We start from the raw sequence: 15,185 nt of genomic DNA, 5'->3' as shown, positions 1-15,185 counted from the left end.
AAGTGCCCTATTTCATTAAAAATACAAAACATTAAACAATGTGTTGAAAATAGTAAACAATCAACTGTACATCTTTATTCAATGTAAATTTTAATTTTCCGCAAAACTCCCTTTTTTTGCCTCCGGATTTTTTGGGGAATTTTTGAAGGGGGGGGGGGGTTGCAAAAAACTGTAATAAAATTTGCAATAACTAATGAAAAGCACCCCTACAAAATAGTTTACGAAAGCTGAAAAAAATTGCATCATATTTATTTATTGATAGAACTGCTGGTTGACATTCAAAGGATTTTTGAATAAACCCAAACATACTTAAATGATTTTAAACGCAAGGGAATGCATTTTAAATTGATTTAAGCTTATTGCTTTTGATACATTTAAAGTATTTGTACCAGCCTTATAGAATAGAAAATTCTTTATAAATAAGCATAAGCATAAGCATAGGTGCCCACCCGCAGTTGCTACTCCGTTATTGACCAGGACCTCCAGAAGTTACAAGATGAGTGGGTGCTATCTTTCCTCGCTTCGCAACTTCTCAAAGGCCCCTATCATGTGATCAATACCGGCGCCGGCCACGACCAGTGGCAGAGTCACGGGGAAGTGGATGGGAATGTTAGTCCGATACTTGAGTGATAGAGACCGCCCAATCGACTGCTTCTCCGACAAAGTATCACATGAGTTTTGAGGGGGTTAGTAGATGGGTTTGAGGTCAGGATTCACGAGTGGCAGTGATGTGACCATGAGCATTTTGTTTATCGGTTGAAATTTTTAAATCTTAGGCAGCTTGCTGCGGAAAGATAAATTATTGATTAGTTAGAAAGTTTTTTTTAATCGAACGCGTGCCAACCGAGCAGTAGTGCTATGGGCGGGAATTATCAGTATATTTTTACTAATTGTACAATTTAGATAACGCGTGCAAATTTCAAAAATAGTAAATAAAAAACGCTTTACTCTTCATAAAATCGATAGTTTGATGAGTTAATACTAGAACTGCCAGTTGGAATAAGTTATTACGATCCACGATTATCAACAAAAAGAAAACAGGACACTACGTAACCGATTCTAATATATTAAAACAATAACTTAAACGAACTAAACCGGCGGCGTGCCTTCCAATCAACGATGATAAAAGAAGGACGTATGAAAAATAAAATATCAAATGAAAGGCTCGGAAAACACGTTGCAGAGTAACCGCGAGGTCTCGCTACTCACAATCGAATAAAAAAAATGTAAAAACGCTAATGGTCTATCCTATATGTCAGCGCGAAAAAAAAAGCAAACCAAAAAAAGAACATTTTAATCGCACGGTTCTTTTTCAACTGACGGCGATTCTGTTTTCGCTCCACTTTGTGTTCCTCTGCGGCGCACACACACACCGATGAAACCTCTCGAACATTCGGAACTCTTCCAAAATTTTACAAAAGTTTCATTCTTTATCAATAAAAAATCGAACCATTATTTGCCATTTATAGCAAGTTGAAAAATGGGGGCTTATCAGATCACACTGAGAAAAACTCATGTTTCACCAATTAAAAAGTTTAAGAAGCCGTTTCTCGGCAACCAGCAGTACGATTAATAAAGAGTCAATAACAAATAAAGGAAAATTGTAGGAAATTTAGTCAGCTTTTCAAAAAAATATTTGCAGGCTGCTTTATCTTCATGAAATCTATTTAAAATGCCAAAATAAAACATTTTTCGAAAATTGTTACCATATATGCCTAAAACTCGAAAACTTTTTCTTTATCCAAAAAAAATTTTGAAACTTGGTTTTTCATCTTACATCTTTTTTTTATATAAATATTGACAATATTCTGGATTTTTTCCCAAAGATCGAATGATAAAAATATATATCTCCAGAACAAGATATTAAACCATCCTATGCTCTAGAGCAAATTTGCGCAAATGATGTTTTTTAAGTCCACTAAATCAAATAAAAAAATTCAGACAGTTGGTAATTATGTATTTTGGGAATTCAACTTTTTGAGATAAAATGTCAAATAAAAAATTAGATTTTTTTCACACTTTTATTTTTTTTAAGAAACATACTCGAAACATATTTTGAAAAAAATCAAAAGGTATATCGTAAAAAATTTACACAAATTTAACAAAAAACAATATGTTTCTTCTTCTTCTAGAGAACCTCTCTCAAGCAAGTGGAAGTGGATCAAGAGTGTTCGCAAGTGTGGTGTGTGTGCTAAAACGGTTGCTGCCGAAGAGTACAATCAAATTGGATTAAGAATCACGTGCTTGTCATAAATTTTACGGTTCACTGATAGAATATTCCGCACATCGCGCATCGCGGTGCAGTTTTGTTGGCCTGACGTTATCTACTCTGTGTGTGCGAAAGTATTTTTTTGCTTTTCTTTCTGTATCCGTCACGTCATCCAAGCCGAAGTGGATTTGATGTCAGTGACAAATTACAAATGTCAATCCAAAGTCAAGTGGGGTGTTTTGGTTTGGGTTTGGAACGAAAGAGAAAACCTCCTTTGTTTTCATTTTTCGGGTAATAACTTCTGCTTTACTAATTTCTGCATAACTCAAGAAGGGAAAAAATAAAACAAAAGTTATTTAATTTCCGAAAACAAAGGCCCATCGAACTTTTTCCTTTCCCCGGAAATTTTCCACCCATAATCATATTCCAATCGAATTAACTCGAACTCGAGCGAAAAAGTCGATCGGGAAACAGCAAACGACTGTTGGAATGGTGGCCCGCTATACCCCGTTCGTTCCGGAAATATTTCCGGCGTGAAATTTTCGCTTCCAAATCATCACATTTGCAAATGATAATGACGGCAATTCCCGTTCGCTGAAGCGCGCCATGAATATTCCAATTGGTGAAAAGCTGCTGCTGTTGCTGCTTCGGGATTTTCTTCTGGTGATGTTCCCTGAGCTGATGAAAATATTAAAGTAGAACATAATCATTGAAGCCTTTTATAATAACTGATATAATTATTTCAATTTAATTTTGATTATGTTTAATTGCTTTCCAAAAAGCAATAAATAGCAACAATAATAAATTTAATCGACGATAAAAAACTAATACTTTTATGTACTCGGGATCATAATAAAAATGGTTTTGATAGGGGAAAATTATTTCATTTGACGTAAGCAGATGCTCTGCAGTGGATAGCATATGTTTTGTCAACCAGCCAGTCACAGTCACGTCAGCAAGACAACGACAACAACAGAACAGTTTGGCTAAATCCTGCAGGAATTGGAAGAAGGAAATATGAGTTATAATCATAATAATAAATCATGCTGTTTTCGTGGTGTTTCTTGTTTCTTGTTTCTTGTTTCTTGTTTCTTGTTTCTTGTTTCTTGTTTCTTGTTTCTTGTTTCTTGTTTCTTGTTTCTTGTTTCTTGTTTCTTGTTTCTTGTTTCTTGTTTCTTGTTTCTTGTTTCTTGTTTCTTGTTTCTTGTTTCTTGTTTCTTGTTTCTTGTTTCTTGTTTCTTGTTTCTTGTTTCTTGTTTCTTGTTTCTTGTTTCTTGTTTCTTGTTTCTTGTTTCTTGTTTCTTGTTTCTTGTTTCTTGTTTCTTGTTTCTTGTTTCTTGTTTCTTGTTTCTTGTTTCTTGTTTCTTGTTTCTTGTTTCTTGTTTCTTGTTTCTTGTTTCTTGTTTCTTGTTTCTTGTTTCTTGTTTCTTGTTTCTTGTTTCTTGTTTCTTGTTTCTTGTTTCTTGTTTCTTGTTTCTTGTTTCTTGTTTCTTGTTTCTTGTTTCTTGTTTCTTGTTTCTTGTTTCTTGTTTCTTGTTTCTTGTTTCTTGTTTCTTGTTTCTTGTTTCTTGTTTCTTGTTTCTTGTTTCTTGTTTCTTGTTTCTTGTTTCTTGTTTCTTGTTTCTTGTTTCTTGTTTCTTGTTTCTTGTTTCTTGTTTCTTGTTTCTTGTTTCTTGTTTCTTGTTTCTTGTTTCTTGTTTCTTGTTTCTTGTTTCTTGTTTCTTGTTTCTTGTTTCTTGTTTCTTGTTTCTTGTTTCTTGTTTCTTGTTTCTTGTTTCTTGTTTCTTGTTTCTTGTTTCTTGTTTCTTGTTTCTTGTTTCTTGTTTCTTGTTTCTTGTTTCTTGTTTCTTGTTTCTTGTTTCTTGTTTCTTGTTTCTTGTTTCTTGTTTCTTGTTTCTTGTTTCTTGTTTCTTGTTTCTTGTTTCTTGTTTCTTGTTTCTTGTTTCTTGTTTCTTGTTTCTTGTTTCTTGTTTCTTGTTTCTTGTTTCTTGTTTCTTGTTTCTTGTTTCTTGTTTCTTGTTTCTTGTTTCTTGTTTCTTGTTTCTTGTTTCTTGTTTCTTGTTTCTTGTTTCTTGTTTCTTGTTTCTTGTTTCTTGTTTCTTGTTTCTTGTTTCTTGTTTCTTGTTTCTTGTTTCTTGTTTCTTGTTTCTTGTTTCTTGCTTTTTTTGCTTTTTTGCTTTTTTGCTTTTTTGCTTTTTTGCTTTTTTGCTATTTTGCTTTTTTGCTATTTTGCTATTTTGCTTTTTTGCTTTTTTGCTTTTTTGCTTTTTTGCTTTTTTGCTTTTTTTCCTTTTTTGCTTTTTTGCTTTTTTGCTTTTTTGCTTTTTTGCTTTTTTACTTTTTTGCTTTTTGCTTTTTGTTTTTTTGCTTTTTTGCTTTTTTGCTTTTTTGCTTTTTTGCTTTTTTGCTTTTTTGCTTTTTTGCTTTTTTGCTTTTTTGCTTATTTGCTTTTTTTCGTTTTCGCTTTTTTGCTTTTTTGCTTTTTTGCTTTTTTGCTTTTTTGCTTTTTTGCTTTTTTGCTTTTTTGCTTTTTTGCTTTTTTGCTTTTTTGCTTTTTTGCTTTTTTGCTTTTTTGCTTTTTTGCTTTTTTGCTTTTTTGCTTTTTTGCTTTTTTGCTTTTTTGCTTTTTTGCTTTTTTGCTTTTTGATTTGATTTTGAAATTGTATAATTTTATTAATTTTAGTATTGTTTCTCATTTGAAAAAAAAATAAGTTCATCATAATTCAACACTTTAGACCTTTTTAAGAGACAGCACTTTGCAAAATCAATGAGTTTTTAATTAAATTTGTCTACCTTTTTTTTCAAATTCCTGACTGTTTTTTAACGTTTACGTCAACACTAGATTCCGCCTTAATAAACCGCCAAAAAAGTCATTCACAAATAAATAAACCGCACTAGACAATGTGTCTTCAAAGCCAAGTCGACCTCCCCCAAAAGTCATTCGTATTCATTGGAGGTCACAGGGATGTGGCCCGGAGTCGTGGGCAGCTTAAGTCGTGCTTTCCATTTCATTAGGGCACAAAACTTTTGTAAACAAGAGTGTATCCCTTTCACACCTTATGCGAACTGTCATTTGAGTGAAAGGGATACACTATTGTTTACAAAAGTTTTGTGCCCTTTTGAAATGTTAGGCTCCAAGTGCCAAATGAATCCTAAACTACAATAAAACCAGAGCCACTGAACATCACAGGGGAAGCCAACATAAAAAAAAATCTAGTCCGATTCCTTGTGTATCGCGAAATGTCGTGACCATGGTCGTTTGTTAGGGATGGCCACACCCTCGTAACAGGAGAACCGTAAAATGGGCTAAATTTGATATTTCTCGAAACCGGTTTTTTTTGTAGAAATTTAAAAGAAAACTGAATAGCTAAATATTAAGGTAGAATTAAACAAATTTAAATCTATTTGTCTCAAACATTCCGCACCTCCATTTTAACAGTCGACGTAAGCCGGGGCAAATTGAATCCTAGCGTCCATTAAAACGGCGACCGCCTTTATGGTTTATGGGATCATTAAAACAGACGCGTGATTTTCGCCGAAACGCGATAAAAATGACAAATGAGGAAGTAAATGGTGCAAAATGGCGCGCGTTTTGGCGCTTGATTCCGAGGGAGGAACGGAACTCTATGGCTGATGACTGATTTCGGCCCCGCCAAACACGTGCGACGACAACATTTTCTTGGCTTTTCGGGTGATATATTAAGTGTGTCTCTGTTTTTTTGGTTGAGCTTGTGAGCAAATGTTATACACTTCTTATAGTTGTTAATGGTCGGTTTGGGGGACGGGAGAAGGGACACAGATTTGTGAGCGCAGATAATGGTTGATGGAGCGGAAGCGATGGCTAATTGATGTGCTTGGAGGGTGCTTCCGGAAGGCTGGTTGGTCACAATTGGCCGGAATTTGACACGTTTCATGAGAAAGTTGGTTGATTCTGGCAATTATGTTAGTAGACAGTGTGAATCAGTCGGAGTTAATAACATGTAGAAGTAGACAAAAATTCTTTGCATAGTTAGTTTTCAGATTTAAACATGTTTTCAGTGTGTATTCGGCATGTAAAATTGTTAATGATTTTGGAATCAACTCAATATTTACAAATTCAAAAACAAAGATTTTACAGATCCTCAAAAGATTTCTGTCCAGGTTATTCAATAAAAATCTCATCTCAAGATTGTGTTGGTGAATTATGGCCAATTATTAGAAAAAATATACATAAAACATTCGAAAAAAATAGTTTTCCTTTTTTATAATAGAACATAAGATACCGAAAATATTGTGCAGACCAGTTCAAACTCAAAATAGATTGTTTTCAGGTACTTTTCTACTGGACCCTCTCCGATATCAATGAAACATTATAGACATAAATATTATTCGAGGCCCAAGTGGAGCCAGTTTTACTCGAGAATGACATTTGTATATGTTATTTATAAATTGTTTTACCGTAAACCGGGGTAACTTTGATAGGATTTCAATTTATTTTTGGAATATTTCCCAACTGGAAAGGTTTTTCTAAAGATTATTATTTTTTAAACATATACTGGGGTAGGCCACACAAAGTCCATGCACTATTTCTGAAAAAAGTTTTTTCTATAAAAAAAAAATTTTGTTGGTTGAATATAAAATCTTTTTGTAATGTTACTTACCTTAAAAATATTTAAAAATTGTAACTTGATGAAAATTCACCAAAAACTGGTGAATATTCAACATTTTCTTTTGTAATATTATACATTTTTTGACACAAAATTTGTCACCATTTCCTTATGAATATTACATCATTTTTTCCGTGAGCCTGTAATGTTTTTAATGTCGAAAAATGAATATCTCTTCTAAAAGTTAATAATTCTAGTTTTTTTTTTAATGGTAAACAGGACTTTAAGAATTTTTTTTTTGGTTTTTTAGGCAATTGTTTTATGAACGATTAGATTTTTTATTCTCGAATATAAAATAACCGGTAGGCTCACCCATTTTACCTTAAGTTCACTTGAGAAGGGATTTTCTAATCGATTTGATGTCTTCGGCAAAGTTTTGGGTTCTGTTGAGGACTTTTCAGATCAGATCTTTTTATTCAATTTTTTTTTCATTAAAAGATAAATTCCAAAAATAGTTACTTTTAACTAACGACTTTTTTTGTATGTTAAAGGGACTGAAAAAACACCTTCTGAGCCATAGTGCGTGATAGTGCAAAATCTGGTTTAGGAGATATGAATTTTTTAAACAATCGTGTTTTTTTGGAAACCTGAATTAAATATATATTAAAAATAATTTGCAATAGAAAAGTACTTAACAAGTTTTTTTTGATAAAATTCAAGTATTACCTAATTTTATGTATAATTTTTTGATTTCTTTTGGATTTAAAAAATACTTCTTATAAGAAATGAATCCCTGAACAACATATTTTAATAAGCTTAGAAATTTTCCTGCTATTTCCACCCTGCAACTTCAAAAATCGGGCATAAGGATGCTGAAACACAGTTTTACAAAGAATTCGGATAGATGAAATTGATTTTTAAGTGTCACCTTTCAACTGACCATATCTTGGAAATTGTTGGTCCAATATTCAATGTTAAAAAATTAAACTTTAGCAACAAATTTTGAACTTTTCTATAGAATATTTCAAAAAAAATAAAATTTGGTCTTAACTATGAAATGCGGATCTTTATCTATTGGCAAAAACTTCATAAGTAAAGCTTGGTTTTAAAATTTATTGTTATTGAAAAGATCAAATTATTTTACAAAAGTTTTAATTTTTAACATTGAATACCTGACCAATAGAAAACCACTCAATAGTAAATTGAGTTAAATAAAACCAAATGTGTAATGTATTTCAACACATTTATTTTCAAACACATTCATTCCAAAAAGTTTAGAATTTGCATAATTCCGCAAAAATTTTCAAAATTCTCGTGAAATTTTCAAAAATAAACAAAAATCTGTGCAACTTTTTTCCAAAACATTCCAACTAAATTCACAAATTTATTGAAACCACAATATGATCCTATGGGAGTATGGGTGTTGGAGGCTGTTGCAAAAAGATATTAAGGTTTTGAAAAATATATTTTTAACAGTAATTTGCAAAATCTATGAGAAAAAGTTAAACCAATCTTAGATACACAGAAAAAAAAATCATGGTAATATTACATCTGGAAAGGGGTACATCTTTTATGTCAGAAAAAATGTGTAATTTTACCTCTGAAAATGTGTAATTTTACAACTATTCTGGTGTTATGTCGCATTTTCAGTCTAAATTGAGGTAAAATTACATCATTAAAGAGGTAATATTCAATCTTCTAAAATAAACCTTCCAAATTTACACTTTTTTTTGCTGTGTATATGCACCTAAAAGAGTAAGGATTGATAAAGTTTTACGCAAATGGGAGCAATTTCAAGATTTTTCATTGTTTTTGGACCTCAAACTTCAATGCCCGTTTACCTCACTTCCCTTTGTCGTACAGGGATCATACTTGGCATGAGTTCATCTCATTTATAGAAAAACAATCGCTGAAAGTTTTATCCAAATCAGAGCACCTCGATACGACCTCTAGAACAAACCATTTTCAACATACTATCCATTTAAGGTGAAACGGGACGCCAGTCCTTAGACATCTTCTGATCAACTTCTATCAAATCCTGAACATGACAGATTTCTTGCTACCTTTATATTTAACGCCTGTCACTCACAGATATCATTTAATTTAGGGAATTAAACTTAAAACTGCTTTCAAAAACTCCAGTCGTGGTGTCAAGATGTGCGGTGCCTTCCCGTTTCACCTTATCGTTGCCCATTCTTAATTTTTTTAAATTTGTTTTTTTTTTCAAGCTACTCTTTGCCACCAAAAGCCTTGACATTGATTATGCTGTTCCCAACTGCCAGAACAGTGTTAAACTGGATTTATGCGACAAATCCGATAAATCTTCAGCCAGCTAAAAGCTCCTTTTTTCACATCCTGCTAACATTTTCTTCGTGCACTCCAATATTAACGTTTGGGAAAGCATGCAACGAAATCACGTCGCAACCACTATTTTCTCATATTTTTCCTCCTCCGACACGTCTGCGAGGAAGATTCGCGGCTGACGCTTTTCCTTGGGAAATGCTTCAGAGCTTTTTCCTGCAGTCATCATAACTGTGATGTGGTTCGCGAACGCGAGGAATTTTAAATATTTTATCGAAGCAACGGTTTGGCTGCTTGAACCAAAAAGCTGGTTATTTTCTTTGTTTGAATGTTTTTTTCAAATCTAATTTTGTATGTATTCTTTTGTTTAGAGGTTAATAAGTTTACTTAATTTTTGCTAGGGATTTTCAAGACAAGACAAAAATTGTCAAGAAATGATCAAAAAGTTTATTACAAGAGAAAATTTAGTCAGTTTTCCCCTCGACTGACCGGAAATGCAGAAACAGTTTCTTCAAAATCACGACAGCGTGTTTGGAAATTCAAGGAATTCAATTCCGCAGTTCGAATTTGCTTCCCCATTTCCCGATTGCATGTGACAAACGCGCGTCGGAGTCGAAATAAATGTGTCGTCCCGGGGTTCGTACAAGAGACGATACAATTTGTCTCGATTTTCCCACCTCGGTGACAATAGTTCTTTCCTTGTTGGAGCTTTGTCAAATGCTGCTTTGTGCGAGTGACAGTCACAGTTTCCCCCGAAATGATGTGCAATTCAATTTGCGGTAAGTTGTTTGACGTGTTGAATCTGGGAAAGCGAGTTGTTTGAGGAATGATTTGTTCGGTTTGAAATCATAGGATTTTGCTTGAGGTTACAACAATGCAATCAAGAATAACAAGACCAAATCTACAATAAATTTAATATTAGGTAATTCAGGTCGATTACATCAGTGGTTTAGTTTGAAGTGGTTTCTAAACAATTTCTTCTTCACACATCACTTCAGTGACAAATCTTTTGAGCCCCTATCAAACCATATGACCCATCTTGTCAAGCGTTCCACAGAATCGCTAATCTCTTCGCCACAATTCAAATTCATCACCATTCATATCTTCAGATTACAAAACACGACACCCCGCAGTCAGGTGGCGGCCACAACCTGCCAATATATCGGCGGTGGTCACGTTTGGCGTGGCACAAATCGCTCATTGCCTGAACCACCCGGCAACTTAATCCGATTAACCACATCCCAGAACTGATTAGCCTTGCGGGGGTGGTCGCGTACGTGAGCATGGCCTTACTGCGATAACGGAGGGGGTGAGGGCACCGAGAGAGCACTATCTTCAAACAAGTGCAGGCCGCGATTGAGTAACCTATCGCTGAGGCCCTTGAGCGATTCTCTGGAAAATCAACATAAGTCTTAATTAACATAACTTACTAAGCAATTCTGAAAACCGTAAATAAATTTCATCTGAATTTTTGATAGTGATAGTTATTGTGCTTTTTGCTTTTTGCTTTTTGCTTTTTGCTTTTTGCTTTTTGCTTTTTGCTTTTTGCTTTTTGCTTTTTGCTTTTTGCTTTTTGCTTTTTGCTTTTTGCTTTTTGCTTTTTGCTTTTTGCTTTTTGCTTTTTGCTTTTTGCATTTTGCTTTTTGCTTTTTGCTTTTTGCTTTTTGCTTTTTGCTTTTTGCTTTTTGCTTTTTGCTTTTTGCTTTTTGCTTTTTGCTTTTTGCTTTTTGCATTTTGCTTTTTGCTTTTTGCTTTTTGCTTTTTGCTTTTTGCTTTTTGCTTTTTGCTTTTTGCTTTTTGCTTTTTGCTTTTTGCTTTTTGCTTTTTGCTTTTTGCTTTTTGCTTTTTGCTTTTTGCTTTTTGCTTTTTGCTTTTTGCTTTTTGCTTTTTGCTTTTGCTTTTTGCTTTTTGCTTTTTGCTTTTTGCTTTTTGCTTTTGCTTTTGCTTTTGCTTTTTGCTTTTTGCTTTTTGCTTTTTGCTTTTTGCTTTTTGCTTTTTGCTTTTTGCTTTTTGCTTTTTGCTTTTTGCTTTTTGCTTTTTGCTTTTTGCTTTTTGCTTTTTGCTTTTTGCTTTTTGCTTTTTGCTTTTTGCTTTTTGCTTTTTGCTTTTTGCTTTTTGCTTTTTGCTTTTTGCTTTTTGCTTTTTGCTTTTTGCTTTTTGCTTTTTGCTTTTTGCTTTTTGCTTTTTGCTTTTTGCTTTTTGCTTTTTTGCTTTTTGCTTTTTGCTTTTTGCTTTTTGCTTTTTGCTTTTTGCTTTTTGCTTTTTGCTTTTTGCTTTTTGCTTTTTGCTTTTTGCTTTTTGCTTTTTGCTTTTTGCTTTTTGCTTTTTGCTTTTTGCTTTTTGCTTTTTGCTTTTTGCTTTTTGCTTTTTGCTTTTTGCTTTTTGCTTTTTGCATTTTGCTTTTTGCTTTTTGCTTTTTGCTTTTTGCTTTTTGCTTTTTGCTTTTTGCTTTTTGCTTTTTGCATTTTGCTTTTTGCTTTTTGCTTTTTGCTTTTTGCTTTTTGCTTTTTGCTTTTTGCTTTTTGCTTTTTGCTTTTTGCTTTTTGCTTTTTGCTTTTTGCTTTTTGCTTTTTGCTTTTTGCTTTTTGCTTTTAGTTTTTAGTTTTTAGTTTTCAGTTTTTAGTTTTTAGTTTTTAGTTTTTAGTTTTTAGTTTTTAGTTTTTAGTTTTTAGTTTTTAGTTTTTAGTTTTTAGTTTTTAGTTTTTAGTTTTTAGTTTTTAGTTTTTAGTTTTTAGTTTTTAGTTTTCAGTTTTTAGTTTTTAGTTTTTAGTTTTTAGTTTTTAGTTTTTAGTTTTTAATTTTTAGTTTTTAGTTTTTAGTTTTTAGTTTTTAGTTTTTAGTTTTTAGTTTTTAGTTTTTAGTTTTTAGTTTTTAGTTTTTAGTTTTTAGTTTTTAGTTTTTAGTTTTTAGTTTTTAGTTTTTAGTTTTTAGTTTTTAGTTTTTAGTTTTTTTTAGTTTTTAGTTTTTAGTTTTTAGTTTTTAGTTTTTAGTTTTTAGTTTTTAGTTTTTAGTTTTTAGTTTTTAGTTTTTAGTTTTTAGTTTTTAGTTTTTAGTTTTTAGTTTTTAGTTTTTAGTTTTTAGTTTTTAGTTTTTAGTTTTTAGTTTTTAGTTTTTAGTTTTTAGTTTTTAGTTTTTAGTTTTTAGTTTTTAGTTTTTAGTTTTTAGTTTTTAGTTTTAGTTTTAGTTTAGTTTAGTTTTAGTTTTTAGTTTTTAGTTTTTAGTTTTTAGTTTTTAGTTTTTAGTTTTTAGTTTTTAGTTTTTAGTTTTTAGTTTTTAGTTTTTAGTTTTTAGTTTTTAGTTTTTAGTTTTTTAGTTTTTAGTTTTTAGTTTTTAGTTTTTAGTTTTTAGTTTTTAGTTTTTAGTTTTTAGTTTTTAGTTTTTAGTTTTTAGTTTTTAGTTTTTAGTTTTTAGTTTTTAGTTTTTAGTTTTTAGTTTTTAGTTTTTAGTTTTTAGTTTTTAGTTTTTAGTTTTTAGTTTTTAGTTTTTAGTTTTTAGTTTTTTAGTTTTTAGTTTTTAGTTTTTAGTTTTTAGTTTTTAGTTTTTAGTTTTTAGTTTTTAGTTTTTAGTTTTTAGTTTTTAGTTTTTAGTTTTTAGTTTTTAGTTTTTAGTTTTTAGTTTTTAGTTTTTAGTTTTTAGTTTTTAGTTTTTAGTTTTTAGTTTTTAGTTTTTAGTTTTTAGTTTTTAGTTTTTAGTTTTTAGTTTTTAGTTTTTAGTTTTTAGTTTTGAGGGCTTTAATCCAGAGAACGACTCAATTGCATTACCTCAGCCTTATCGAAATCACTCCGCAAAACCACCCGATTTGAAGAGTCTCCAATAACATCAACAACAACTTCGCCATCAACCGAAGGCAACCTTAAGTGTTTGATACACCATACCCCAACAGGTACCATGCTGGTTCGACATGACTTGGACCAATATTTACCCTTGGTAAACACGTCCCGTACGAGCATCAGCACCGCTCTAAAGTGTCGATTGGGGGGTGGGGAGAGTACATTGCATGGGCTATTTTTTATTGATTGCACTTTCCTCGCAAGACCAAGCCGGGCTAATCGAGCAATATCTTAAAAGGTGCACTTGAGAGTGTACGACGGAAGTGACGTCTAAACCAAAGGGTTTTGTTTTGTTTGAAAACTTAGTCGGTTTACTTGGAAAACATCAATTTCTTGATGCGTCTTTGAGCTGCACTCGGGTTGTGTTTGATCATCATAATTGCAGTGCAAATATTGTCATTGTAGAATTGAAAATTTAAATTTAGATACTTTGATGAAAGAATAGAAACTGGTACGGGATATTCCAGAAAGATTCCTGATAAGTTACATCACCACAAGGCATCAATGATTGAATTGAACTGATTTATAATTACAAGAAACGACATGAATCTTGGAACAACTCGTCATGATCAATGTGGGCAACTTCAGCTGAAATCAATGATGGAAAACAAAGTTATTAAAGTGCGACAATTCTGGGCCGAAATTTAATTAGTTTTAGTGCATTTCGTCATTTTGTCTTTATGATAACGAGACCAAAGCTTAAGGTGAAAATAAAAGAGCTGTTGGCTAGGACGTTGTGGGTGGCTAGTTTGTAGGAAACGATTAGAGTGTCTTGAATGTTTTTGTACTTTATATGTTTGAAAGGTTGCATGCTGGATTAAAAGCTGACTCTGTAATTTTACTGAGAAAAAAATGTCTTGATTGGATTGGCGAATGATCAAAGAAATCACCATCAATATTCAAACATTAAGCATTATAACATAGAATAGAGAAAGATAGAATTGCCACTCATTTACCGAACGGGGGACAAAACTGTGCTGCCTAACTGATGCCAGCGGCGAAACGGGGAACTACAACACCCTGCGCATAATACTGTCAAGAATGTGGAGAACTGGTTGGCACATATATATTATTTATTAAAAATGTAAAATGATTTTAAAAAACATGGAAAACAAATCAAAACAATAATGAAAATTCAAGATAAGTGCATCCCTTAACTAGGATATTATGTTTTAAATAAGATTAAATGATTTTTATTTCGCATCAGCATCTTTTTTTTCTAAATTTCAAGATTATGCCAAATAAGTTGACACCCGTTTTCACTTCTCCAAGACATCTGTTTTGTCATGTTGACATTTCGCTGTCGCTGTCAAACCAAGTGAAGAATCGGAAGAGGAAATGACTATTTTGCCGTTCGGAGTGAAGAAAAGTGGTCGTGGTGTTCCAGCAAAGACTCCGCACTCCAACTTAAACCGCAATTTGCGCCTAATCCTAACGTTCTACCGCCTTCACTAGTCTCGTCTTTTCATCCGGCTTCCAAGCACCATTTCACATTTTTGATTGCCAACTGAACGTCAACAAGCCTTTTTCCATCTGTCACTGTCAAACAAAATGCACCCTCCAGAATGCACAGGGCAGTTCCATCAAAGTGCACAGTGCGCATTTCGACTGAAGTTCCCCGTTTCGAACAGTGGTGGCGCTGTCGGCAGAGTCGCTTGACGTTTACAAGGGGGAATCGGCAAGTGGCAATTCTACCTATCTCTATTCTATGATTATAAGCACAAAAAAATAGTTAAGAAAATTCCATTACAAGAAATTTTACCAAAAAAAAATGTAAACTTTGAGATGTAGATCGTTTTTTAACTAAATAATCTTAAGATTACCAAGGCTTTTTATCACAATTCAATTGATGTTTGATATAAAGTATTGTCTTTTCCCCTACCTAGTACAATTGATTGTAAACGATTTTATCATATCAAACAAAACAATATGAATGATCCAAAGGCAAAGGGTAGTCATTCTGATCGCATTAGTTGATTTTCACACTGAGAAATATCAGAATATTTATCTTTTAATATTTGTTTCCATTTTGTATTTAATCTAGCATTGTTATTTTTTAAATGAAAGCTTGCCAGCTTGAATATTAAATTTTTGAACAACAAACCAACAAAGAGCTAAAACTATAAATTATGATTTATGAATATTACTGTGAATTCTTAAATAATTGCCAAATTCAAAGCATTAGCATAGCTCTTATTAAGTCTTCAGAATGTTGTGATAATTTTGTAAAATATTTTAAATTTTAGCAGGATGTTGGAA

This window comes from Culex pipiens, chromosome 2, assembly GCF_016801865.2.
Source record: "Culex pipiens pallens isolate TS chromosome 2, TS_CPP_V2, whole genome shotgun sequence".
NCBI classification, from domain to species: Eukaryota; Metazoa; Arthropoda; class Insecta; order Diptera; family Culicidae; genus Culex; species Culex pipiens.
This window is presented reverse-complemented; position numbering follows the sequence as displayed.